The 27,615-nt window shown below is 38.0% G+C and overlaps 1 protein-coding gene and 1 pseudogene across 7 annotated transcripts in view; both read left to right on the forward strand.

Annotated features, from left to right (window-relative positions):
- Positions 1-27,615, forward strand: part of WDFY3 (WD repeat and FYVE domain containing 3) — a 281,383-nt gene that overhangs the window by 29,702 nt on the left and 224,066 nt on the right. The window lies entirely within an intron of this gene.
- Positions 24,887-24,964, forward strand: LOC136307038 (small nucleolar RNA U3; annotated as a pseudogene).

The raw sequence follows: 27,615 nt of genomic DNA on the forward strand, positions 1-27,615 counted from the left end.
TTGAACGAGTAATATTTTTTTTTTCTTTTTCCTTAGGAAAAAAAGCCTGTTGCATTGATTATGGCAAAGAGGAAGTTTAAATTTAGGCTCTTAGGATTTTGCATTACAAGGATATTGACCTGAGAATTTTTTGTTTTGTCGTTTTATAATTTGTCTTTTTTTTTTAATGAAAACTTTTAGGAATAGATTTTGGGCGTTTGATTCTATGAGGAAAATAATGTATGTCTTATGGTTTAGAAAAATGTTTTCAGAAAAGAAGTGTATAACAACTATAGATTGAGTGAGTTTAAAAAGTTCAAGGAAGGGAACTGAATACAATATAAAAAGTATACTTAATGTGAAGCTTATTATGAAGTTTAAAAAGTTTCTACAATCAGAAAAAATGTTGCAAAGTAAAAGAACATTACTGATTAAAGTATTCAGATTTTAAAATTTAATAAAATTGTTCTTTATTTCAAGAAATGATAATTCAAGTTTGGGACTTTTATTTTAATCTTACTGTATTCCCTGTTGTGAAACTATTTTCTATAGGTTGTTTGTTGGTTTATTGACTAGAGCTTGAGGTTCCTATGCCTACTTGATTGAGCTGATTTTTGGCTTTAAATATCTATTTTTGGGCTCTTGTTTTGAGGACAAATTATGCGTCAGTTTTTATTGACAGTATGATTTAAAAATTGTATAAAGTATTAAAAGCAAATATAGGAGTAACAAACTGCAGTATGTATGTATTTGGTTAGGATCCTAAACATAGTCCTATTTATTTTCTGATGCAAATTATGACATAGTTGCTTACAGCTATTTGCCCTAGGACATATTTCTTAACTTGCCTTCTTACTTCCTCATCTGTACAATGGGTTTATTAATAGTATTTAAGAGTATCTTGAAGGTTAAGTGAGATAATGCTTGTTAAGTGCCTTACACTGTACCTGGCATGTAATATGTAAAAGCTACATTTATGTTAGCTATCATTTGTTGTTACAAGAATTGGCCTTAGTTTTTACTCATGGATTTTCAAAGGTTAGGTTATAAATAAAATGTTCTGCTAATGATAATATATAATTTTTAGGGTTTAGTTGGTTGATTATACATTTGATTAGCATATTGACTTTATTTTTGAAAGTTAAAAATTGAGTTTGTATATAATGATATGAGTTTAGAGCCATTGCTTACATTGTTTACTTGGGAAGGATGTGGAGAAGGGAGTGGGGGAACTAAGTGTGCTATTTTTTGCTGTAGGTCTGAAAAGATATTTTTGTAATCACTTAAATATTTTTTTTAATTGGGAACATTAGGATGTCAACCTTACATTTTCATTTTCTTTTTAAACTTTAGCCACTAGTCACTTCATTGTGTTTTGTTTTGACCGCAGGGGAAGGAGTGGGAGAAGAGGTGCTTGTTTCTTTGAATGTCACCATTGGTGTTATTCATGGTGGGATTGCTCCCTGCACTTCAGCTTTATGAAGACCTCTACTGAAAGTCATCTTTTTTTTTTTTTTCTGAAGCTAGAAACGGGGAGAGACAGTCAGACAGACTCCCGCATGCCCACCAGGGGGCGATGCTCTGCCCACCAGGGAGCGATGCTCTGCCCCTCCGGGGTGTCACACTGTCGTGACTAGAGCCACTCCAGCGCCTAGGGCAGAGGCCAAGGAGCCATCCCCAGCGCCCGGGCCATCTTTGCTCCAATGGAACCTCGCTGCGGGAGGGGAAGAGAGAGACAGAGAGGAAAGAGAGGGGGAGGGGTGGAGAAGCAGATAGGCACTTCTCCTGTGTGCCCTGGCCGGGAATCGAACCCAGGACTTCTGCACACCAGGCTGACGCTCTACCACTGAGCCAACCGGCCAGGGTGAAAGTCATCTTTAAGTGTATTAATCTGGTTGTGAGATGACTGTAGCAACCTGAGTAAGCTAACCTTCTTTCTCCTTTTGAAAAAGGATCTATGTCTGAATTGAGGGAAATATGGAATTTAGGAGGACATCACCTGCTCATGTACATTTTGCTCCTAATTTGGTCAGGCATCTGCTTTACCTTTGCCTGAGCACATTTTGTGTGTGTGTGTGCTTTATATAAATGAAAACAAAGAAGGCTGCTGCTCTCCTTAAGAGTTTGTCATTTGAAGGTATTATAGCAATAATCCAAGATGAGAAGAAGTGGGGGGGGGGTGTCAGAATAATTAGCTCTCAAGCTGCTTTATTATCTTTTTTGTGTATAATGGGTGAGGAACCTCAAAAAGCCTAGGGAATCACATTGTGAAAGTAAAGATTCAGTAATTTTTGACTGAGAATTGTTGTGAATGTTAATATGCTGAAGTAGAATGTGAGTTACAGAATTATTTGATTTCAAAACATATATGAAAAGAAGTACAGGCCCTTTTAAATTGTTTGCTTTTTTATTTTTAACTTACTCATTTGGGATTTCTTAAAACAATTAGGATGTTTTGGGTTTTATTTGTTTGTTTGTTTTTAATTCAGTGAGAGGAAGGGAGGCAGAGACAGACTCCTGCATGCACCCTGACCGTGATCTACCTGCCAGGCTCACTAGGGGGCGCTGCTCTGCCTATCTGGCGTGTTGCTTCGTTGCTCAGCAACCGAGCTCTTTTTAGCACCTAAGGTGGAGGCCATGGAGCCATCCTCAGTGCTTAGGGTCAACTCACTCCAATGGAGCCATGGCTGTAGGAGGAGGAGGTAGGGGAGAGAGAGAGACAGAGAAGCGATAGTGGGGAGGGGTGGAGAAGCAGATGGGCGCTTGTCCTGTGTTCCCTGATGGGGAATTGAACCTGGGATATCTACATGCCAGGCTGATGCTCTACCGCTAAGCCAACTAGCCAGGGTGATATTTTGTTTTTTCTCCCTTTCAAAAAACTGAAATTACTTGTAATGGTCTGCCTTCCCTCATTGTCTTTCACATTTTTTTACCTTTCAGTTTCCTTTTTTTTTTCTTTAAGGGAGGGACAGACAGACAGGAAGGGAGAGGGATGAGAAGCATCAACTCATAGTTAAAGCACCTTAGTTGTTTATTGATTGCTTTCTAATATGTGCCCTGATGAGGGGTGGAGCGGAAGGGCTCCAGCAGAGCCAGTGACTCCTTGCTCAAGCCAGCAACCTTGGGTCATGTCTGTGATCCTACGCTCAGCTCAGGCCGGAGACCTCAGAGTTTTGAGCCTGGGTCCTCAGCATCCCAGGCCAATGCTCTACCCACTGCGCCATGGCCTGGTCAGGCTAGTTTTATTCTTTTGTATTTGATTTTACTTCATGTTTTGTAAGTCATGTATCATGTATGCATGATACAAGAAATGTTTTTCTCCTTAGAATATTTTGAAATCTTTCTTAAGCAAATAATTTTACCTACTCCATAAGGTATCAAACCATAGCAATGAATTGTTTTAGTTCCTCTGAATCAGTGTGGTTCAAAATTCAAACTTTCTGAGATCAGAGCTAGGATTTGGTCTATTTTTTAAAAAATCTTTTAAAGATTTACATTTTCTGTCTTTAGTAGATTATGTGGAGGCTTTGCTGTATCTACCTGTGTGGGCATTCAGGAATAAGGGCTTTTTCTATGGTCAGGGATTGTTGAAAAGCTTTTACACAGTGTTAATCAGAAAGTAAGCTATCCCTCATGGAAGAACACCTCTTACTTATTGTTGAGGTGTCGCACAATAGGGTTGTGATTTTCTTAATGTGCATTTACCTTTATCTCCTAATTTGTGGATCATACATCTATCTATGTGTTTTTCTCTTTTTGCATCTGCTGAAGAGTGGCCCTCTTCAAGGAATTTAGTTTTATGATTTCACAGTTAATGAAATCTGTCCTCTTCCCTTGCATATTAGTTAAAAGCAGTAAAAATAATAGTAAACAATTTACTGTGTGCTAGTTTTTTGTATATATTACATCATTTATTTTTCATAACAGCTCTACAAGATTCATTCTATTATCATCCTGATTTCATGCTGCTAATACCAGGCAGAAGTTGCTTGCTGAGGTCACAGGATTAGGAAATGGCAGGACCGGGATTCAAACATAGGAGTCTATCTCCAGGACTCAGACGGGTCTTTGCCTTTCTATCCTCACTCCTTTACACATGAAGAAAGACAGCACTTTCTTTTTTCCCTAAAAGAATATGAAACACTTTTTATGTATTTGAACGTATATTTGATTATATTCACTATATTAAACATGGACTTCCAGTGTTTTATCCTATTACTGAGAAAAGTAAGCAAATACAGACTAATAAAACATGTTTGGAGTAGAATGACTAGTTCTGTCTTCTCAGGTGACCCTATATAATATTAACATCTTTTGGGGAGGAATCTATTGATTTGTAATTGAATCCCAGTTTTTGCAATGTCCTAATCACATTTTTGGTATTTAGTATACTAATTTAATTTATTTGTTTCCTTTGGAAATTCTTTAAGTAGATGTCCATATTTACCTTTTCTTAAGAAAATTATTTTGAGAACAATTATCCTGGTACTCAAAACTGTAGAACTCAAGTACAGGAAGTACAGCCTACATTTCCTTTTCTGGAGTTATTCTTACTCTTTTCATTTCTCTGCCAAATGATTTTCTCAGCTTTCTTATCAGTGTACAAAGGTCAGTGGGGGGGGGTGTAAAGCTTAGTTAGCTATTGGCCCCCATAGCTAATTATTTTGATTATCATATGCTAAATCCTAACTTGCCAAAGAGAGAATTCATTTGTCTTGTCGCTGTCTTCCTGTCTTCGGAAGGACCCTTCACAACAGAGCTGCCTCATCAGCATGTGGGGAAAGGGCCACTTCTCTAACTAAGAAGGGCCTTACTATAGGAAGAAAGTATCTTTAGTATAGTAACCGAAGCAAACAATTACTATATTTTTTGCCCCATAACACGCACTTGTTCTCCCCAAAAGTTGAGGAGAAAATGCCGTGTGTCTTATGGAGCAAAAAATATGGTATTTTATTAAACATTTTAACACACCATTTGGTTCAGAATATTTTTTTTCTTATTTTCCTCCTTAAAACCCTAGGTGTGTCTTATGGTCAGGTAGGTCTTATGGAGCGAAAAATACAGTATCTATGAAGAAATGTTTGGACTTCAGGTTTTGATACATTTTAAAGTGAATTTGAATTAACTCTGATTCTTCTTACCTTTGTGGGTGTCATGATTTTGTGGCAAACTTATTTTTCAATATCTTATATTTAATAGCTGGAATGGTGATACATTTTAAGTCTAATTTAATAGTGGAGAATGGACTGTGAACTTATATGAATGAGTTTTCAGTTATATATTATAATTATGTTTTGTTTTTATTTTTTTATTCATTTTAGAGAGGAGAGAGAGGGAGAGAGAGAGAGACAGAGAGAGGAGAGAGAGACAGGGGGGAGGAGCTGGAAGCATCAACTCCCATATGTGCTTTAACCAGGCAAGCCCAGGGTTTCGAACTGGCGACCTCAGCATTTCCAGGTCGACGCTTTATCCACTGCACCACCACAGGTCAGGCCTATAACTATGTTTTGAATAAAGCATTGGTTCTTAAAATATTTAAAGTGTTCTCTCTCTGGTGTATTGCAGCAAAAAACGGTGTGGTGACCTTAGTTTTCATTTTTACTTTTTCATTAGGTACTTTGTACTCCTTTATGCATGCTTTGCCTAAGAACTGAGTCTCTGAGAGTGGTTTGTCCTTTTAAAAATAAAATATATCCGCCCTGGCCGGTTGGCTCAGCGGTAGAGCGTCGACCTAGCGTGCGGAGGACCCGGGTTCGATTCCCGGCCAGGGCACATAGGAGAAGCGCCCATTTGCTTCTCCACCCCTCCGCCGCGCTTTCCTCTCTGTCTCTCTCTTCCCCTCCCGCAGCCAAGGCTCCATTGGAGCAAAGATGGCCCGGGCGCTGGGCATGGCTCTGTGGCCTCTGCCTCAGGCGCTAGAGTGACTCTGGTCGCAATATGGCGATGCCCAGGATGGGCAGAGCATCGCCCCTGGTGGGCAGAGCGTCGCCCCATGGTGGGCGTGCCGGGTGGATCCCGGTCGGGCACATGCGGGAGTCTGTCTGACTGTCTCTCCCTGTTTCCAGCTTCAGAAAAAAGAAAAAAGAAAAAAATAATAAATAAATAAAATAAAATATATCCGTCATAGAATTAACAGAAAAGAGATCATCTGTGAGATTGTATAAGGTATATGCAAATATTTTAAAGATTTTATGAAAATGTAATTTATTCCTTTACCTTTCTTTTACCTTTATGTAAAAAAATTCTAATGGAGACTATAAACTATATAGTTTAACAAAATATTTGTGCAGCATCACCACAGATTTTCATCTTTGGTAACATGTTTAAAGTGTTGTTGTATAAGATATATTTGTTCATAGAGGAGAAAAAGGGAGCAGTGTTGTAATTTTGTGATTTCTTCTACAACCTAATTTAGAGTGGTAACCCACCTAAGATTTAGCATTTAGCACATTGTAGGCCAAAGGGTGAAGTTTCTTATTTCTGCCCCAGTCAAGAACATGTGAAAGCAATCAGTGAACAACTAAGGTGCCGCAACGAAGAATTGATGCTTCTCATTTCTCTCCCTTCTTGTCTGTCTGTCCATATCTGTCCCCCTCTCTGTCTCTGTCACACACACGCAAAAATACTAGAAATCTAAAAGCAAGTGGAAACTGTCCAATGTTTTTTAAGTATTTTCCTTTTAACCTTTTCAGTAGTGAGTTTTTTTCATGCTTGCTGACCCCTGGGAGTGAGTTTTGTTTTTTTCAAAAAATGAAATTAGTTTCAGTTAGTTTTATTAACTTAAAATCATGTTCATTTGATAACCAATTATGGAAACAAGAAAAACATACATTTGCCTTTTTTAAATGTTGCTTTACACATTTTTAAAATAAATCAGTCGTACTCTGGATGGTCAGGAGGTACAAGGATGTACATGATCGTCGTACTATTCAAAGGGTTAAGCCCAATGTTGAGCAAACAATTTTGTAACAAATGTTTCTAGGTTTGCTCGCTTGTATTGGGGCAGTGCCATGAGTGTGTGTGTGTGTGTGTGTGTGTGTGTGTGTGTGTGTAGTCCAGTGGTTCTCAAAGTGTGTGCCAGGGCACACTGGTGCACCCTAGAAGATTTCCAGGTGCGCCCTATGGTATTCCAGAGAAATATGTGCCTGTCGGGGACCAAAACACCAACAGTTTTTGGAGTTTAGATTTTTGGGGGACAGAGGTGTGGAGAATTGGCTGTAAGCTGACAGTCTGCCCAACCCCCCACCTCACTTGCCTGATTAGGTTGCAAAAGCTGTAAAAGCTGTGGTACTGAATTGTTTACACTACCCCCCATGTTCCCCAGAAAGACTAGAGCAGGGGTCCCCAAACTACGGCCCTGCGGACCTCATGCGGCCTCCTGAGGCCATTTATCTGGCCCCTGCCACACTTCCAGAAGGGGCACCTCTTTCATTGGTGGTCAGTGAGAGGAGCATAGTTCCCATTGAAATACTGGTCAGTTTGTTGATTTAAATTTACTTGTTCTTTATTTTAAATATTGTATTTGTTCCCGTTTTGTTTTTTTACTTTAAAATAAGATATGTGCAGTGTGCATAGGGATTTGTTCATAGTTTTTTTTTATAGTCTGGCCCTCCCAACGGTCTGAAGGACAGTAAACTGGCCCCCTGTGTAAAAAGTTTGGGGACCCCTGGACTAGAGGCAAGTTTCTTCTATCCTTTGTTTGGTGTAAAGTTAAGATGATATGTATGGTGGGGGTTTTCTGCACTCAACACAATTAAGGGTAAAGAAAGAAGAATTCTTCAATGTATTGATGAGGAAATGAGAGTGTGCCTTTCAAATATATGCCCAAACATTGAAGAAATCACTAGGACAGATCAGGCTCATGTTTCTCATAAACACAAGAATGAAAAAACTTAACACATTCGTGCTGGGACCTGCCAAATTTACTAAATCTTACTAAGAATGTATCTCTATATATAAAAAGATAACATTTTTTTTTAACTCGTTTTTATTAATTCTAAAAAGCATAACCCAAAAAATGTAACATAAAAGTGTTTTTAAAGTCAAAATAAATTTAATTTTGTGGTATTTATTTTGTTTAATTACCATAAAAGCACGCTTGGACTTTATATATTTTTCTTTAATACTTGACTTGTTATAACATTTTTCAGAAATATGTATATAGTGAGCCTACAATTATTTGTAGGATTTTACATGCTCCCCGACTTCAGAAAGTTTGAGAACCACTGGCCTAAGGGAAAGAACAGCTGCTTCCGAGGAAGGCAGGCCTGTTTCTAAAGCAGGTGGTTCATCTGTTTGCTTGCATGTGACCTTGGGCTACTTATTCTCAATGGTTTTCTATGTAAAAAGGGATTGATAATATCAGTTTCATGTGATTATTGTTAGGGTTAAAGAGAGGATTGATGCAAAATGCTGAATGTGGAGCCTGGCATGTAGAAGTACTTGGCAAGTGTTGGTTTTTGTTTTTTATTTTTCACAGAATTATCGTGAGGATCCCGTTAGATCCTCAAATAAATGTGAAATCCCTGTGTAAAAGTATGAGGAAACTTAGCAAATGCCTAGGATATAAAGTATGGATATAGTTATGTAGTGATTTACATTTCTTACACATGGAAGTAATCTCTATAGTGATGGTTTCCTATAAAATAACATTAAAGAAATCTACCTTTTAAGAAACTAGAATAAGTTAGTGTAAAACTTTTGTAAATATGCTTTTGTGTAGAGAATAATTATTCATTGATGTCTCAGGGCTGTAATCTACAATCAGTGGGGCTAGATGAGTATTTGCAGCTTAAATACTTTGGATGTAGCTAATGGGAACTTGTTTTATATTAAACAATTTTATAAAGGAACTAAAGCTCAGTAAATATTTTGCAACTTGATTATAGGAAAAAATACCATCTAACTCCTAGAGTTAAAGGGCTATTAATCTGTTACCCAGTTGGAATTTTTTATTTTGATAGTTTGGGCATGGTGTATGGAGTGGATGGGTAAGAGTATGTATTATTAGCATTGCATATGGGTTAAGACTTTACTAAGGGTCTGATTATCTTTAAATAGAAAGACTCAATTGATGTTTCCTTCTCCCATTTTTTACAAAAGCTAAACAGGCAGACAAACTGTTTTTGTAAGCTCAGAGTCCTGTGTGAGCACATTTCCCAGTGGAATAGAAGATAGGTCAAACATTTTAATTTTTAGCTTTCATTTAATTCTTTTTTTTATTAAAATTTTTTTTCTCTTAAGTGAGAAGCAGGGCAGTAGAAAGATTCCTGCATGCACCCCAACTAGGATCCACCAGGCAAGCCCACTAGGAGGTGATGCTCTGCCTATATGGGGCGTTGCTCAGAACTGAACTGTTTTAGCACCTGAGGTGAGGTCCTGGAGCCATCCTTAGTTCCTAGGTGTCCCTGATTTGACTTCTCCGTGCAATGGGACACTCCTGCTTAACAGCAGGGCTGGCAGCCTGAGACTCCTCTTGAGGTGGCTATGAGGATTTTGCCTTATTGGTACCGAGACCAGTTGCCACTGGAGGAGAGACACGACCGAGACACAAGTTATTTGCAAGAATCACACAGGCAGTTTATTACTTACAAATCCTGTGGCATGCCTGGGTACAGCTTAACGGGGCCCCGTCTGTGTGCTCCTCTTGGCTGTCTTGATAAGAGCAGTGTGGAGACAGTCCACATTCAACGTTGGAGTCCGGGCTGCTAACTGCAGCTCGGGGCCTCTTGGCTATAGTACCCTTTCTAGCCTATGTCTTCTAACAGGTGTTAATCTGTATCACATCAAACCACTTTTTGGGAGTTCCTCCCAGGGAACTCTCTTTTATCTATATAACTTTTAAACACACACACACCAACTGGGCCCTGTGCTGAAGGCATAATGTTTCCTATCATATCCCTACACACTAGATCTTTTCTATCATAGCCCTACATACTAGATTAGCTCCCACCCAGAGGGTGTAGCCTTATTCATTTGCCTTAATGGCTTTTAATATTATATCCTTATTTCTTTCTATATATCTTCTATATTTCTATATATTTAATTACTATAAAATATTACTGTAGCATTGGGGCCAACTTGCGAGAAGAGGAGAGAGAGATAGAGAGAGGGAAGGGAGAAGGGGAAAGGCAGAGAAGCAGATGGTTACTTCTCCTGTGTGCCCTGGCTGGGAATTGAACCCAGGACATCTGCACGCTGGGCCGATGCTCTACCACTGAGCAAACCAGCCAGGACCTATCATTTAATTCTTGAAGCATTATGTCTGGAGAGTAGATTAAACAATTTTGTTGCATATAAAAATTCTTGCTGTTCTATTGGCCATATATTTACATGTTTAACCCTGTAAAAATCTGAGCAAAGGAGTCCATCTGTAAGCTGCTCTTTGATTCTCTCCCTTTACCTTCTCACTCCTTCCCCTCCCTCTGTCCTCCCTCTTTCCCTTCCCCCTACATATTCTCTCTCTCAGAGATTAAGGTTTTTAAAGTAAAGTTTGAAGGACAAATGTTACTGGTTATTAAAAAAGACAATGTGGTTATTAAAACAAAACTTGTGGGCAGAGGAGTACATGCTGAGACTTAATCTTCATTACTTTTATTTTGTTTTTTTCCTTTTTGATTTTGTTTTTAATTCCTAACAGAACAGGTTCATAGTAATGTTCTAGTTCTAGGACAGGGGATTAGAATCTTTTTAAACTGGAAAAGAACTATTAGAAGTAAGCTTTTTGTTCTGAGAACGAAATTGTTTAATGCACTCTTTAGTGTATATCTTGCCATGTATTTTATATTCTTAGTGTAATATATCAAGAAGTGTTGATATTTATAAAATAAATGTTTTTTGCCCTGGTTGGTTAGACTGTTAGAGCACTGTTCCAATCCACCAAGGTTGCAGGTTTGATCCCCAGTCAGGGCACGTACAAGAATCAACCAGTAAATGCATAAATAAGTGGAAGACCAAATTAATGTTGCATATAAAAATTCTCTCTCTATATCCCTTACTCTTTCTGTAAAATCAATCAATCAATAAATAAAATTCCAAATTTTAAAAAAGCTATGTAATTTTTAAAATAAAATATTTTTATTGTGCAGCTTGAATTAGAAAGTTACTTGAAGCTATTACTGATATCTAAAATCTACAGCTATAGCTGCAGAAGTGGGATCCTAGAGTCCAGATATAAATATATATTGTATAACTTTTGTACATACAGGGCACAATAGCAGGTTTATAGTTCATATGGAAAATAATACAATAGTTAATAAATAATATAATAATAAATTCTTTCATGTACTCAAATTATAAACCTACAGTACTTTTGCCCCACCATGTAATATGCATAGATGCATTTTATATGTCTGTAGTTTTATATAATATGTAGTTTTATATTGATGCCTTGAACTGAGAAGAAAGAATTGACAAAATGAAAGCAGTATAAACATGATCGCATATTTGCTTATAAATATTTTTAGTACTCATAGAATCTATTTTGGTTATCAATAATGTTCTCAAGTAACTTCTGACAAAACCTCATATATTCATAAAGACATAAAGCAAGAACTTTTTCTGGTTATGTTCAGTTCCATCAGGAACAGATGAAAGAGGCTCAGTTAATTCTCAAAATGTTGACTTTTTACTACTAGATAAGTATCTTTCCTGTGAAATTTTAGTGAACAGACTTTTCTTCTTCATTCCCTTTCTCTTACCATCTCTACCATTTCCATCCCTACTTCTCAACTTTTCCATTTCTTTCCCCCTTTTTTTTTTACTTTTCCTACCTTTCCCTTCCGTTCTTTCTTAGTAAGGACATTCTCTTCCAGAGTTTCTATCCCAGGTTATTCGTGTAAGGGACACTGAGCATATTGCTTAATAGCTGGTTCTTTAAGATTGAGTCCAAAAAGCCTCCTGCCGTTGTTTCATGACTGAGTTTATAATTATGTTACACTAGCTTTTCAGTCTCTGTGCAATAATTCTTGTTTGCTTCTCAAGATCTAAGGTAATATATTTTAGTAATGTTGGGATTTTAAAGTTGATCCTATGAGTTCTTTTCTACCTATATTCAGGACAAATTGAGAAATATAGAATGTGACATGATCACATTTCATCTGGGGGAGTGCATACTGTAGCCATTTGGAGAATGGTTTAGAGCCAAGACTGGAGGAAAGGTGATGATCATTTGTAGATTGGAGCAGTAAATCAGAGGAGAGGTGCTAAGTGATTAGGCCCTGAACCAGTTCAGTATGATTGGAGAAAAAAGGACAAATACAGTGTGTCCGTAAAGTCATGGTGCACTTTTGACTGGTCACAGGAAAGCAACGAAAGATGATAGAAATGTGAAATCTGCACCAAATAAAAGGAAAACCCTCCCAGTTTCTGTAGGATGATGTGGCAGCATGTGCGCATGCGCAGATGATGATGTAACACCGTGTATACAGCGGAGCAGCCCACGGCCATGCCAGTCAAGATGTGGACAGTACAGAGAAAAGTTCAGTGTGTTCTGTGGCTCGCTAAATTTGAATCCGTGACCAAAGTGCAACGTGAATATTGGTGCGTTTATAACGAAGTGCCACCACATAGGATAAGCAGTTGAAGGAAACCGGCAGTTTGATGGAGAAACCCCGTTCTGGTAGGCCATCAGTCAGTAACGAGTCTGTAGAGGCTATACGGGATAGCTACCTAAGGAGCCCTAAAGAATCTGCGTGAGCCCACATCGACCTGCACTGAATATGTATGAAACTGAGAGAGTTTTCCTTTTATTTGGTGCAGATTTCACATTTCTATTGTCTTTTGTTGCTTTCCTGTGACCGGTCAAAAGTGCACCATGACTTTACGGACACACTGTATAAGAGATATTCCCTTAAGATACGTTCAATGTTCCTTTTGAGGGTGAAGAGTTAAGGGAAGGGAAGAAGTGAATTGAGCTAGAATCTAGGTTAACTGCCAAATGTCTAGCTAGGTGACTGGTTGCCTCTGGACCTGTTCAGCTATGTAGAAATTACAGAAAAATGAAATAGAATTTAGGGAGAAAAATAATGTTTTCAGATTTTGAATATAATGATGTTTTTCGGAAATAATTTCAAACCTGCAGAGAATTTGTGAGAATGTTAACATCCATGTACCACTGTCCAGATTCACCTATTGTTAACTTTTTGTCCTGCCAGGTTTTTTTCTTTTTTGGGTGTTTTTTTTTTTTAGAACAGATTTTTTTAAATGTTTATTTTATTTCATTTGTGACAGACAGAGAGGGGGAGGCAGATAGGGACAGAGAGAGGGAGAGAGATGAGAAGAATCAGTCCTTCTTTGCGACACCTTAGTTGTCCGTTGATTGCTTTCTCATATGTGCCTTGACTGGTGGTGGTGGGGGCAACTACAGCAGAGTGAGTGCCCCTTTGCTCAAGCCAGCAACCTTGGGCTCAAGCTGGTGAGCCTTGCTCAAACCAGATGAGCCCACGCTCAAGCTGACAACCTTGGGGTTTCAAACCTGGGTCCTCCATGTTCCAGTCCCATGCTCTATCCATTGCGCCACCGCCTGGTCAGGCTAATGTTTATTTTATTGATTTTAGATAGAGTGGAAGAGAGAGAGAAGAAGGGAGAGAGATAACAGGAACATCAGTCTGTTCCTGTATGTGCCCTGACGGGATTGAACTGGTAGCCTCTGTGCTTCAGGTTCAATGTTCTAACCAACCGAGCTACCCGGCCAGGGCCCAGCTGCTGTATTATTCACTTTGTGAGTGAATGTTTCTGTGTATATATTTGTAAATACACATGCTTGCATTCATTGAATCATTTGAGTTACATAAAATATATCATAGTTCTTTAGATCTAATTAGCTAAGAAGTATTCAGTTCTATGGTGAAAACAAACCATTGCTTAGAGAACACTTTTAAAAACCTAAATAACTAGAGAAGTATACAGTAATCACTAATACCTTAGTTTGGGTTTCCCAAGAATAAGGGTAATCTCTTACACAACAGGCAAAAAATTCAATAGATTTTACATTGTTATATTACTTTATCAGTTGTTTTCCATTTTGTCAGTTGATCAAATAAATGTTCTCTGTAGAAAATTTCTGCCCTTTGGTCCAGAATTTAGTCTGTGATCATATCTTGCATTTAGATGTCATGTCTATAGAAACCTTTAATCTTTTTAACCCTCAGTTCTTTTGAACTTTTCTTTGTCATTTATTACATTGACATTTTTAAAGTACAGTTGATCCTTGACCACCATGGGGGGTTAGTGGTCCTGATCCTGTACAGTTGAAAATCTACATATAACTTTTGGCTTTCCCAAAATTTAACTACTAATAACCTTATCGATAACATAGTCAAATAACACATATTTTATATGTTATGTGTATTATATATTATATTCTTAAAATAAGATACTAGAGCCTTGGTTGGTAAACTGCGGCTTGCGAGCCACATGCAACTCTTTGGCCTCTTGAGTGTGGCTCTTCCACGAAATACCACATGCAGGCGCTACCTCGATAAGGAATGTACCTACCTGTATAGTTTAAGTTTTAAAAATTTGGCTCTCAAAAGAAATTTCAATCGTTGTACTGTTGACATTTGGCTCTGTGGACTAATGACTTTGCTGACCACTGTGACCTAGAGGAAAGAAAGTATTACTAAGAAAAGAATAAGGAGGCCCTGGCCGGTTGGCTCAGCGGTAGAGCGTCGGCCTAGCGTGCGGAGGACCCGGGTTCGATTCCCGGCCAGGGCACACAGGAGAAGCGCCCATTTGCTTCTCCACCCCTCCGCCGCACTTTCCTCTCTGTCTCTCTCGTCCCCTCCCGCAGCCAAGGCTCCATTGGAGCAAAGATGGCCCGGGCGCTGGGGATGGCTCTGTGGCCTCTGCCCCAGGCGCTAGAGTGGCTCTGGTCGCAACATGGCGACGCCCAGGATGGGCAGAGCATCGCCCCCTGGTGGGCAGAGCGTCGCCCCATGGTGGGCGTGCCGGGTGGATCCCGGTCGGGCGCATGCGGGAGTCTGTCTGACTGTCTCTCCCTGTTTCCAGCTTCAGAAAAATGAAAAAAAAAAAAAAAAAAAAAAAAGAAAAGAATAAGGAATAGAAAATACATACATGTTATTCATTCATGATATATCTAACTTTTTCTTAATTTTTTTTTGATATTTTCTGGCTATGTGGTTCAGCTGTGTGTTTTTTCATGTTATCACAAATTTCTAAAAAAATCTTCCAGTCTATTATTGAAAAAAATTTATATGCAAGTGGACCCTCATGGTTCAAACCCATGTTGTTTAAGGGTCAACTGTAAACAGTCACCGTCCCCCCCTCTTTGTTTAATAGTATATTCTTATCTTTGGTTTATCTTAAAGTTTCTCATAATAAGATTTAGTTAAGCACTTCTGGTGAAGTATTACATAACAGTGTAACTTTCTTAGCACTTCTCATCCGGAAGTACACAGTATCCATTTACCCCTCATTTGTGTTATAAACTTAATGACCTGTTTCCCTGTTTTCACTGTCTAATTTTACAATTAAGAAGCAGTCTGTAAGGAGTTACTTTAAGACGATCAAAATATCCTGCTTATCAAAATTTCATCCTGTGTATATAGGATTCATTGGTGAGAACTTCCTTGAACCAGTGTTTACTGTTATGGTTGTTAAATGATGTTTTTCTGGCACTTCCTCTACTTTTGCTTACCATTACTCAGCGTTTATTTATTCATCTATATGTATCACTTTATTTATGACTGAATTCATGGATTCCTATTTTTCCCCAATGATTAACTATTTGTTAACGTCCTTAAATATTTTAGTGTTGAAATTGTCCCATATCTCACCAGTAGGACCCTCTTTCTTCATGTAGCACTTATATCCTTTCACATGCCCTTATTTTTTTTGAGCACTTCATTATTTCCATTTAAAAAATTTTTTTTTAAATTTATTCATTTTTAGAGAGAAAAGAGAGACAGAGAGGGAGAGAGAGGAGAGAGAGACACAGAGAGAGAGAAGGGGGGAGGAGCTGGAAGCATCAACTCCCATATGTGCCTTGACCAGGCAAGCCCAGGGTTTTGAACCGGTGACCTCAGCATTTCCAGGTCGACGCTTTATCCACTGCGCCACCATAGGTCAGGCTCATTATTTCCATTTTTAATAATAAGGTTCGTGTACCGTCTCTGCCCAGCCCAAGAATCAGTCATTCTAGGAGCCCTCTTCCTTTTTAATGAATAGTATTAGGAACCAAGATCTGGACACTTGGTACATACTTTTCTGCTAAATTTCTTTGTTTCTGGGCCCTATGAGGGGACAAAGCTAGAAAATATACGTATCTTGATACAGACACATAATATCCTATGTATTTGGCCCTGGCCAGTTGGCTCAGCGGTAGAGCGTCGGCCTGGCGTGCGGGGAACTCGGGTTCGATTCCCGGCCAGGGCACATAGGAGAAGCGCCCATTAGCTTCTCCACCCCCCCTCCTTCCTCTCTGTCTCTCTCTTCCCCTCCCGCAGCCAAGGCTCCATTGGAGCAAAGATGGCCCGGGTGCTGGGGATGGCTCCTTGGCCTTTGCCCCAGGCGCCAGAGTGGCTCTGGTCCTGGCAGAGCGACGCCTGGGAGGGGCAGAGCATTGCCCCCTGGTGGGCAGAGCATCCCGCCCGTGGTGTGTGTGCCGGGTGGATCCCGGTGGGGCACATGCGGGAGTCTGTCTGACTGTCTCTCCCTGTTTCCAGCTTCAGAAAAATACAAAAAAAAAAATATATATATATATATATATATATATATATTCTATGTATTTAGTTATTTGCATGCAATTGCTTATGTAACATATATATCTGTTTGAACACAGATTTATATTTTAGAAATGTGAGTTCACACTGGTTTCTCCAATTCTTTTTCTATAGTGTGAACATGGCTCCTAACAATACTAACATTTTTCTTCATTTGCTGTAAATGAGTATTGTGTAAAAGAGTTTCAGAGTTGCTTTACCTGTACCACTACAAAAACAAAAAGCAAAAACAATACCCCACCCTTGTCGATAACTAATTTCTTTAGTTTCTTGTTTAGCCTTCTGATTTTTCTTTGTAGTTAGCAGGTGTATGTATCTTTTCTCATTTCCTTTTTTGTAACACAAAGGGTTATAGTGTGCTATCTGTATAAGCACTTTGACACTTAGCTGTTTTCACTGAAAATAATATACCCTGTAAATAATTTTATATCAATTCATAGAGAGTGTTGTCATTCTTCCGTGTGAATTATGCCAGTTTATTCATATAATTGGGTGTCTGGTATTTGCTAGTATTTTGCAGTTACAGAGTGCAGCAATGAATAGCCTGGTACATATGTCTTTATACTGTTGGAGATGTACCTTCAGCATAAATATTAAGAGTGGGATTTCTTGGTTAAAGGGTAAATGGATATATAGTCTTGCTAGATGTTACCAGATTTCTTTTCATAAGGGTGTGCTGTTGTGCATTCCCACCTGCAGTGTACTAAGAGAGTGTCTGTTTTCCCACAGCCTTACCAAGAGAGTGTATTGCCAAGCTTTAAAATTTTTGCCAGTCTGCCTGACCTGTGGTGGCGCAGTGGATAAAGCGTCAACCTGGAAACACTGAGGTTGCCAGTTTGAAACCCTGGGCTTGCCTGGTCAAGGCACATATGGGAGTGGATGCTTCCAGCTCCTCCCCCTTCTCTCTCTCTCTCTCTCTCTCTCCTCTCTAAAAAAAAAAAATGAATAAATAAAATAATTTTAAAATTTTTGCCAGTCTGAAGGTGAAGGAAATAGTATCTCCGAATTTTTCTTATGGGACAAGTTTTAACATTTTTCATGTCTATTAAGTGCCATATGTATCGGGAAATGTCTTTTTCCATTTATCTCTAGGAGTTCTGGTCTTTTTTCTTTAGTTATTAAGGGTTTTGTATATTAGGAATATTAGTTCTTTATTTATAATGGATATTGCAAATATTTTGTTCCACTGTTCTTATTTGTCTTTTGATTTTGCTTAAGGTGTTTTATACTACTCAAAAATTAAAATTTTTTATGTTGTCAAAGTTACTAGTGATTTCTATTATTAATAGAAAATGCCCAGGCATTTTGACTTATTGTGAAAAAATATAATGAATTTGGAATGAATTTGTTGTATTTAAGAGTAAAGGAATGAGGAAGTTATATATACTAAAGAAAAAGGAATAATTTTCTGTGCCCCTAATTTTACTTTTAAAGCCTGAACCATAACAACCTGCTATTTAAAAAACAGAATATGCAAATGTATTTAACTTTTTTATTACAGAAAATTTCAAACATTCTTAAAATTAACACTTTTATACCTAACATCTAGCTTCTGTAATTATCAATTCTTCTTAAAGCACCTCTGCCAAATGACTGAGATTCATAGGTTTTCAGTTATTGTGAATTATCCTTGTAAAGAGGAAGATTTGAATTAGTTTTGTAGGTTTTGACCAATTGGCCTCTGTGGCTCTGGCCTCTTTTTAATAATTTTGGCAGCAGACCTGACTTCTTTCAGGCTTTGTAACTCTACCATGTCCACAAATTGGAAGTGGATAGAAAAATAAGGTTAGAGAGCTAGTAAGTAAGCGACTAATAATATTGCTATGGGTCACAAAGAGGTCTGGTTCATCTATGCATTTAAAGTTACAGCTCTTATTTCAGGTCACAATAAATACTATTTACTGTATATATATACAGTATATATGTTTGTATGTATATATAGTTCTTTTCTCTGGTTCAATGTTAGTTAATTAGAGTAGAACCAGCAAACATCTTTTATCAGTGAGTTTAAGAAGATAAACTAGCTGATGTTTGCTAGCCAGAATCTAACAGAGAAAACATTCAGAAATTCTGATTTGCTTAATGCAGTTTTCTTTGCACTACACTTACTTTAAACTGAAATCATATTGCTTTCATTTGATAGCCTCCATGGAAATTGTTTTATTAATTTAGTATATTAATTTTTAATTTATCAAGAGTCCATGATTAATTTGAAAGAATGACTAGAGATCAGAGAGCTCTGGGATTTCTTCATTGCCTTTAAAGGGCCTGTGTTCTATTTGGAACCACATTCTTGATAACATTGAAACCCAGTTGAAATACAGCGTTCGAGTTTTAGAATAGCTTTCCCTTCTCCTTAAGTAGAAGCTGACCAGTCACTTGCTGATGACCATATGAGAATACTTTATTAGGAAGGAAAAGTCAGTGAATTCTTCATCTAATGAATTTTAAACTATAATAGATATAGAAGTAGAAATACAATAGAAATAGATAAAGACTTCAAGCCTGCAATGAAAACCTGGTTTTTTTGTTTTTTGTTTTTGTATTTTTCTGAAGCTGGAAACAGGGAGTGACAGACTCCTGCATGCACCCGACTGGGATCCACCCAGCACGCCCACCAGGGGCGAAGCTCTGCCCACCAGGGGGCAATGCTCTGCCCCTCTGGGGCGTCGCTCTGCCACGACCAGAGCCACTCTTGCGCCTGGGGCAGAGGCCAAGGAGCCATCCCCAGCGCCCGGGCCATCTTTGCTCCAATGGAGCCTTGGCTGCGGGAGGGGAAGAGAGAGACAGAGAGGAAGGAGGGGGGGGTGGAGAAGCAAATAGGCGCTTCTCCTATGTGCCCTGGCCGGGAATCGAACCCGGGTCCCCCACACTCCAGGCCAACGCTCTACCGCTGAGCCAACCAGCCAGGGCCCTGGTTTTTATTTCCATGTGTGAATTTAGGTTGTCTTGAAAGCCAGGTTCTTACTGTAAAAATGAAAACCCTTTAATTGGGTTAATTTATAGGCTGCTCTTTTAGTTTGGGCAGTGGAATTGGATGCTTGATTTTAACAGTGGATATATAGTTTGAAGGTGGTACTGTATCAGTTTATGTTGGTGTGAAAACTTTTTTTGAGAGAGGGAGAGAGAGAGAAACAACTCGTAGTTGCTTTCACTTTAGTTGTGCATTGATTGCTTCTTGTATATGACTTGACTCGGGCTAAGCTAGTGTCCCCTTTTCAAGGCAGCAACCTTTGGGCTCAAGCTTGTGAGCTTTGGGATCCTGTGGACAATTCTCAAGCCAGAACAACATTGTTTTGATTAGTATATGAAATGTTCTATTTTTAATTGGCTCTTTCATCATTTTTAATGGGTGCCTTTTAAAATGTTTCTGATGTGTCTAATGTATATCTCTTTTTTTTTTTTAATGAGAAAAGGGGAGATAGACTCTCAAATGCCCCTACCAGATCCACCTGTCACCTCCCCCTCACCCCCCATTTGGGGCCAATGTTTGAAACATCTGAGGTCCTCAGCTCCCGGGCCGATGCTTGGACCAGCCAAGCCACTGGCTGCAGGAGGGGGAGAGGAAGGGGAAGAGAAGCAAGCAGATGGTTGCTTGTCATGTGTGCCCTGACCTGGTATCAAACCCAGGACGTTGGCACACCTGGCCGACACCTTACCGAGCCAACCAGCCAGGGCCTCTAATATGTATCTTTAAATTTTGCTTTTCATAGTTATATTTAGTTGACAGTACTCCAGAAAGAACTGCAGATATCAAATGAATACTGTTTGAGTTAGTGTACCAGAAAATTAATATTAAAACAAGCAAATTTGGGGTTAATTGAAGTTATATTTTCTTTAGAAATTAGGAAAGCATGAAATCAAAAAAACATTGCTTGTACTTGCTCACAGAAAGAGTAAAAAGAATGGGAAAGTCCAATTACTTACATAATTTAGGAAGCAATCCTTTAATTTTATATTAAATGTCACTTTTATTTTAGTTCCAGAAGTAATCTACGTAGTGAAACTCTTCAGGAACTTTATAAAAGAAAATATTGGTATTTCATGAGGAACATTTTCAATAAGGAGCTAGCTAGTAATGGCAGATTCTTAATTTTTACGCCATATCGGAATGATTGTTTATTGGGTTCATTTGTGTACAAATATCTGGCTTCATTTCTTGTCCTTTTAAAGTACAATAAAGATTAGAAAATTAGAACATAAGATATTTTATTTCTCTGTTGATATACAAAATTTATTTTTACCACTTTTTTCAGAGTGGGTTTGTACCTTCTTTTATTGTAAAATAATGCGTCTTCCATTAGATATTTTAACTTTGTTTTTAAATTAATTATTTGGGATTTGGAATTATAAAATAGAAAAATTTTGTAACGATAATGGATTATAAATTAAGCTTTTTAAGATTTGTTGTAAATTAGTTAATTCTGCCCCAAATAACAGTAGTAGGTTGCATTCTGACTCCTGACTCAACACACTCAGAGAGAGGTAATAGAATTCCCTCTTTTATCTTAAAAGGGAAAATAATTAGAACTAACTTGATATCAGCAATAAAAAAAATGTTAGAAATATACAAAGTGTTGTGCTTATCAGTTATAAATGACTATTAAGGTTTTAGATGAAGTGAGTCAGAATGATGCAAAACTACTTATACCTTCGTCATATTGACTTTATACTCCCTTTATTTTAGGACTTGTGATTTTAAAATTCATTTCCATTTTCAGAATGTATTGGTGATTCCTTTTCTAATTTGGAAGGATGCCATATATACTAATTAAATTTTTTCTTTTATTCTAAATATTTTCATATTACTGTGATTTTTCCTTTTGCAGTTTTGGAGATAGTGATGACATTTAATTTCAAATACAGTCACAAAGTCTTGTCTTTTATTGAGAAAGAGGGCAAGACGTACCAACTTTTAGTTGCTTTCACTTTAGTTGTACATTGATTGCTTCTCAAATGTGTCCTGACTGGGGTGAGCCAGTGTTCCCTTGCGCAGGCTAGCAACATTTGGGCTCAGGCTGGCAAGCTTTTGGGATTGTGTGGATGATTCCACCTCTCAAGCCAGTAACCCTGCACTCAGAGCCAGTGACTTTGGGGCTTTGAACCAGCGACCTCAGCATTCCAGGTCCACGCTTTATCCATTGCGCCACCACAGGTCAGGCCACAAAGTTCTGTCTTTATAGCTTTTTAATATCAACAGATTTCACCTATTGCTTTTTTCTTTCTTGATGCTAATTTATTTCTGGTCATCATCCTGCCTAAACCAAGTGGCCACAGTTTCCTCTCTACTGTCTGTCTGTATTAGAGGAATGTCCTTTGGAGTTCTTTACCATGCTACAAAATCCTCTTTGTAGAATGCAATCTGACTTCCTTATACTCAACTTGTTGAAATTCTCAGCGTCTCCCTATTGCCTTTCGATAAAGCTCAGAGAATGTGTTTAACACCTTTCTTTAACAACTGGTGCTTTTATCTTGGTCCCTTCATGTGTTGTCATGTGTACTTTACTCCTTATATTCTTTCAGCCTGTAACATCTTTTCTTATCTTCCCCTCCCTTTGTCTTTTGAAATTTGGTATGATGTGCTAAATACTCAGGTAGAGTCTTCTGTTTACCTTTTTAGAGCACTTTTACTGTATTGCCAGACTACTTAATTTCTGTCCCTTCCGTGGTAGCTATACTTTGAGTCTTAATTTTCCTCAGTGTCTGGGATGAAGTAGGCACAGATTAATGTTTACTGAATGAATATGTATTAGTTACCTATTGATGTAATACACAGTATCCTAAAACGTAGGAGCACTTATTATCTCAGTGTCTGTGGGTCATGTAATACTTAGAGTGGTTCCGCTAGATGGTTCTGGGTTAGAATCTCTCGTGGGGTTATAATCAAAATGTTGGCTTGTGTAACACAGGAGGTGCAGTCCCAGAAAATTGATCTGGTGTTGTTGAAAGACCCCAAAGATACCACAGGGGGACCAGATGAAATGGATTATTACATACAAGGGCAGCACCAATGGCGGCAGGTTGGTGAAAGCTCCACACTCAGTTGAAGGGGCCATGGTTTTTATAGCCAAGCCCTAGGGGTTGCTCAAGTGAAACTCTGTGGGCAAACAAGCGGTGAGCAGGGTGAGTGGAGGGGGAGTGTATGTGCTGTTCTGAGCTGTTTCTTCTTGATAATATCTGGTGACTCAGTTCCTTTGTCCTTAGTAAAACCTCAGCTGCAGTTTTATTACCCTCTCTTCCATTGCTCATGGCCAGGATCTGTGACCACAGAGCCAGGGGCTGAGGATGGGGAAGGGCCATGTCCAGCATCGGCCCTACAGCTTGGCCATCTGGGGCTAGAGTGGGCCTGGAAGATCCTTCACTTATGTGGCTATGGACTGATGGCCCACGGTATCTTGCTGGCTGTCAGCAGGAAGCATTAGTTCTATTGACGTGTACCCCTCCAGAGGGCTACTTGAGTGTTCTCACAACGTGAAAGTTGGTTTCTTTCAGGCGAAGCAATCCAAGAAAAGAGCAAGGGGGAGCCTCAATGCCTTTATGATTTGGTCACTCACAGTCACTACCACCATATTCTGTTCCTTAGAAACATGTCAGCTCGCAGTTAAGAGCAACTTGTGGATATATTTTATATGTACCAAAGAATGTAACAGTAATTTATGATTCTCTCTTGAATCTGACCTTCTTCATAAAATACATTTGTCCAAGTGGAAATAAAATTTAAAAATAGGCTTTTATTAAAATATTTTACTTGTTTTTAATGATATAAAGTAGCTAGCTGTGTATTAAATGAACTAATTATTTAGATATTTATAATTTTATTGCAGTTCTTTAACTTATAGAAATAAATCATTCTTAAAATTCTATATTGCCTATGTAATAAATTGACATGAATTCACTGCTTTACAGATTATCATAGGTCTTTAAAAAAATCAAACACCTACCAGTGAAGTGTATTTATACACTTTTAAGAGAGAGAAAATCAGTCTTTTAAATTTGTTTAAATTAAAACACAGTTTAAATTAATTTTACAAAAATTAATTTTAATTAATTGTACAAAAATTAGTCTTTTTAGCCTGCTATATAACTTGCTCATTCAAGAAAAATTGGAGTACTTAATATGGGCCAGGTATTTTTACTAAGTGCTGGGTATATATATCAATGACCAGAACAGACATATTCTTGTCTTATCTAGTAGAGACCAGATCATAAAAAGATAAATTGTTTACCAGTAGTGATAAGTGGTATCTATGGAATAAATGAAGAAGAATTTTGAAATGATAGGAGATTATGGGAAAGCAGAGGTACTTCATTTTCAGAAAAGGCTTGACTGGGGAAGTGACCTTGAAGCTGAGAACTGAAGGAGCTATTCTTGCCAGCCTCTTACAGGAAGAGGGAATGCCTGCAGTGTGAACAGTTGGTCTATGAGGAGTTGAAAGGATGCCTGGAGATGTCTGGGGGGTGTGGGGGTGTGTGGAATGGAGTTTGAGAGGTAGAGAGGGATCATATTTTCCAGAGTTTGAGAGGCCATGAAAAGGAGTATGGGTTTTATTCAACACATTAAAAACCATTGAAGGATTTTAAAGTTCCATATTATGGGTTGTGCCAAATAAACACATAGAAAGGCACTTTGGTTGTAAGAAAAAGTGAGAAAATGGTAAAGAGGCAGTTATAATAGTCCACATGAAAGATAATGACAGTTTCATCTAGAGTGTTGGGAGAGAAAAAGATGGATTTGAGATCTAGTGTGTAGGTAGAGCAGTGGGACTAAACATGAAGTGTGAGGGAGGACGAAAGTAGGGACAATACCCAGGGTTTTGACTCCAGCAGGTGGGTGAGTGGTGATATCTTTCAGTGAGATTGGAGGTCAGTGACAAGGAAAATTAAGAGTGTACTCTTGACACTGAATTTTGTGATGTCTGCAAGTCATCTAGTAGACATGTCACATGGCACATAGTTTAGCAGTCATGGAGCCAGAAATTTGAGAGGATACATACAGATGGCATTAAATTTGTGAAATGTATGACATTCTTTCTCAGGAGAGAATGCCCTAGGTCTAGGACTTCCAGCTTTCAGAATTTGAGTACATAGACAACATTCTTGCTTGCTTTGTAAAGATCCAAAGATAGCATTGCAACACAGAAAGTTTGGTTTACTTCTATCTAATGAAGACTATACTTTCAGGGATCATTTCTATAGTTTGTTACTTCTATCTAATGAATATTATAGACATTATATATGGTACATAAGAAGTTTAACATTTCTACCAAGCCACTTGTTAAAATGAATGGTACTACTTACCAGCTGTGTGACTTTGGAATTTTACTTCTTTGTGCCTCAGTTTCCTTAGCTACTAAAGGGAATTACCATAAAATTGTTTTGAAGATTAGATAAATTATCTGAAGTGACTAGGACAGTGTCTGATACATAGTAAACACTCAGTATATTTTTACTTTGCTTTTCCTAGCTCTTTATTTCTGTGTATGTCTGTGAGCAGGAGAGCCACCTTTAAACAAGTTATTTTTTTGATGCACATATCCCCCTATTCTTACATGATAATAGAGAGATCAATTGACCAATATAGACATATAACATATAAATATGTAGATGTGTGTGTGACAGTTTCTGAAATATCCAAAAACTATTTTTTGCTAAATGCTTATTATGTTTTGTCCTACTTTTCTTAGACTGTCATAACTCTTCTGCCTTTAAAGAAGGTTATTTCTTAAATGATGAAACACAAGCATAAAAAAGTATGTTTTGAAATGTTTTTGAAGTCTAATGAGTAGGAAAATGAATTAAACAGTATTATAAAAATTATCTCCACCTTACCAGGCGGTGGCGCAATTGATAGAGCATTGTTCTGAGATGCTGAGAAACCAGGTTCAAAATACAGGTTGCTGGCTTGAGCATGGGCTCACCAGCTTGAGTGTGGGGTCACCGGCTGGAGCATGGGATCATAGATGACCCCATGGTCGCTGGCTTGAGCTCAAAGGTCTCTGGCTTGAAGTTGAAGCCTGAGGTCACTAGTTTCAGCAAGTGGTCACTGGCTCGCTGGAGTCCCTGGTCAAGGCACGTATAAGAAAGCAATCAATGAACAACTAAGGTGCTGCAACTATGAGTTGATGCTTATCTCTCTCCCTTCCTGTCTCTCGCTCTAAAAAAAAAATTATTTTCATTCATATATTAACTTTTTAATTATTAATATAGAATTCTCAATTGCATATTAAGTTGTTCATTGTCAGATATAAAATTGGCTAATGTAATATTTGAAGCCAAAGATAAACTGTTAAATTTGAATCCATGAGGTCTGTTTCTAATTCTTCCTTCTCCTCCCCCCTCCTTCCAAATAAAAGCAGTGACTCAAATCTCTTTCTTCATGAATGCTTTGCTGTGGAAAATATTTTAGAGGTGTTCCATTACTTTGAAATATGTGATCACGTGTCTAATACCAAAGAGAAAACATTTATTCCACATGTATTATTTCAGTTTTTGTTACCTAAATGTACCCAGTACAGCTACCAGTGTTTTGGAAAGACCAACATGCAGTGTCGAGTGGAGCCTACAGTGGACCTCCTTATCTAGTGCTTTATATGTGGAATAGCCCACAGAACTTGAGTCCTTTGTTCTCCATTAACATTTTTGGTTTTTATATGTATTGGCAGTGTTACAAAGGAACCCCTTGTTCCTTTTAGACCTTGTGATAAAATGGAAAATCCTGTCTGGTATATGCATTACAATATTACCTTTTATTTTTGAATTTATATCATTGTAGAATGATACTCTGTAACTCATCAGTTCTGAGGTACACATTTTCTTCTCATTTGCAGAATTTTGAAACTAGGAATATCTTACAGTAGATAGGATAGGGAAATGTGTTATTTTTAAACTGGCAGCATGTTTTTCTTGGTGGAATATAAAATAATTGTCGTATAATTTGTGATATCTTAGATTTGTGAATTGTGGTAGTCCTTCAACTGCAGGTCTCTAGCCATAGAATACACGTGATATTAATTCACACTTATGCAAAGTAAGAATCACTTTCCTTTAAGATCAGATCATGTTTTGTACATTTGCATTTGTTTCTGTTTGCGATTAAGCTTAACATAGAGGTCAGCAACCTTTTTCTACAAAAGACCACACAGTAAATATATTAGGTTTTTGTGGGCCATATGATCTCTGTTGTAGATATTTAACTCTGTTGTTATGCCCAGAAGCAGCCTTAGGCACACAAATGAGTATGACTATCTCCCAGTAAAACTTTATTTATAAAAACAAACTGTGGGCCAAATTTGGCCCATAAACTGTAGTTTGCCAACCCCTAAAAGAACATTATAATGATCAAATCACATTACTTCCCAGAATACTACTTCTAGATCATTTCTGAGGCTTTGCCCTTGTATATTCTATATTTAAAGTTTTCTTTTTGTTCCCATCTGTTGCTTGATTCATTCCATCTGCCTATGCCTAGCTCAAGGTCATTAGTTCATGAACTAGTAGATATTCTGTCTTTCTCCACATGAGTGATCTTTGGTTCAGGTCTGCCACCTACTCTAAAAAATGATTTATCAGTTTGTGGTTTATTTGTTATTTCATAGATAAGCTAAGATCAGTGAAAAACTATTAATAGATTAATGGGTCAGAGATATTTAATTCTGTGCCTGAGAATAATACTTTGTTTACTTTAATTCAGTCCTTTGCCTTGATTGTCAGGGTTGGTGCCAGAAAGTTGACTGCTTTTGGATCCATGCTAATAGAGTTAGATCTTAGAAGTAACCTAATGAAGTTGAATATGAAGTCATTAAGAGCGGCTAACTCTGGAGCCAGACGGACTGATTAAGTCTAGGCTCTACCACTTAGTCTTGTGACCTTGGGCTAGTTACTAAACCTCTCTATG

Source organism: Saccopteryx bilineata, chromosome 5 (assembly GCF_036850765.1).
Source record: "Saccopteryx bilineata isolate mSacBil1 chromosome 5, mSacBil1_pri_phased_curated, whole genome shotgun sequence".
Taxonomy (NCBI): Eukaryota; Metazoa; Chordata; class Mammalia; order Chiroptera; family Emballonuridae; genus Saccopteryx; species Saccopteryx bilineata.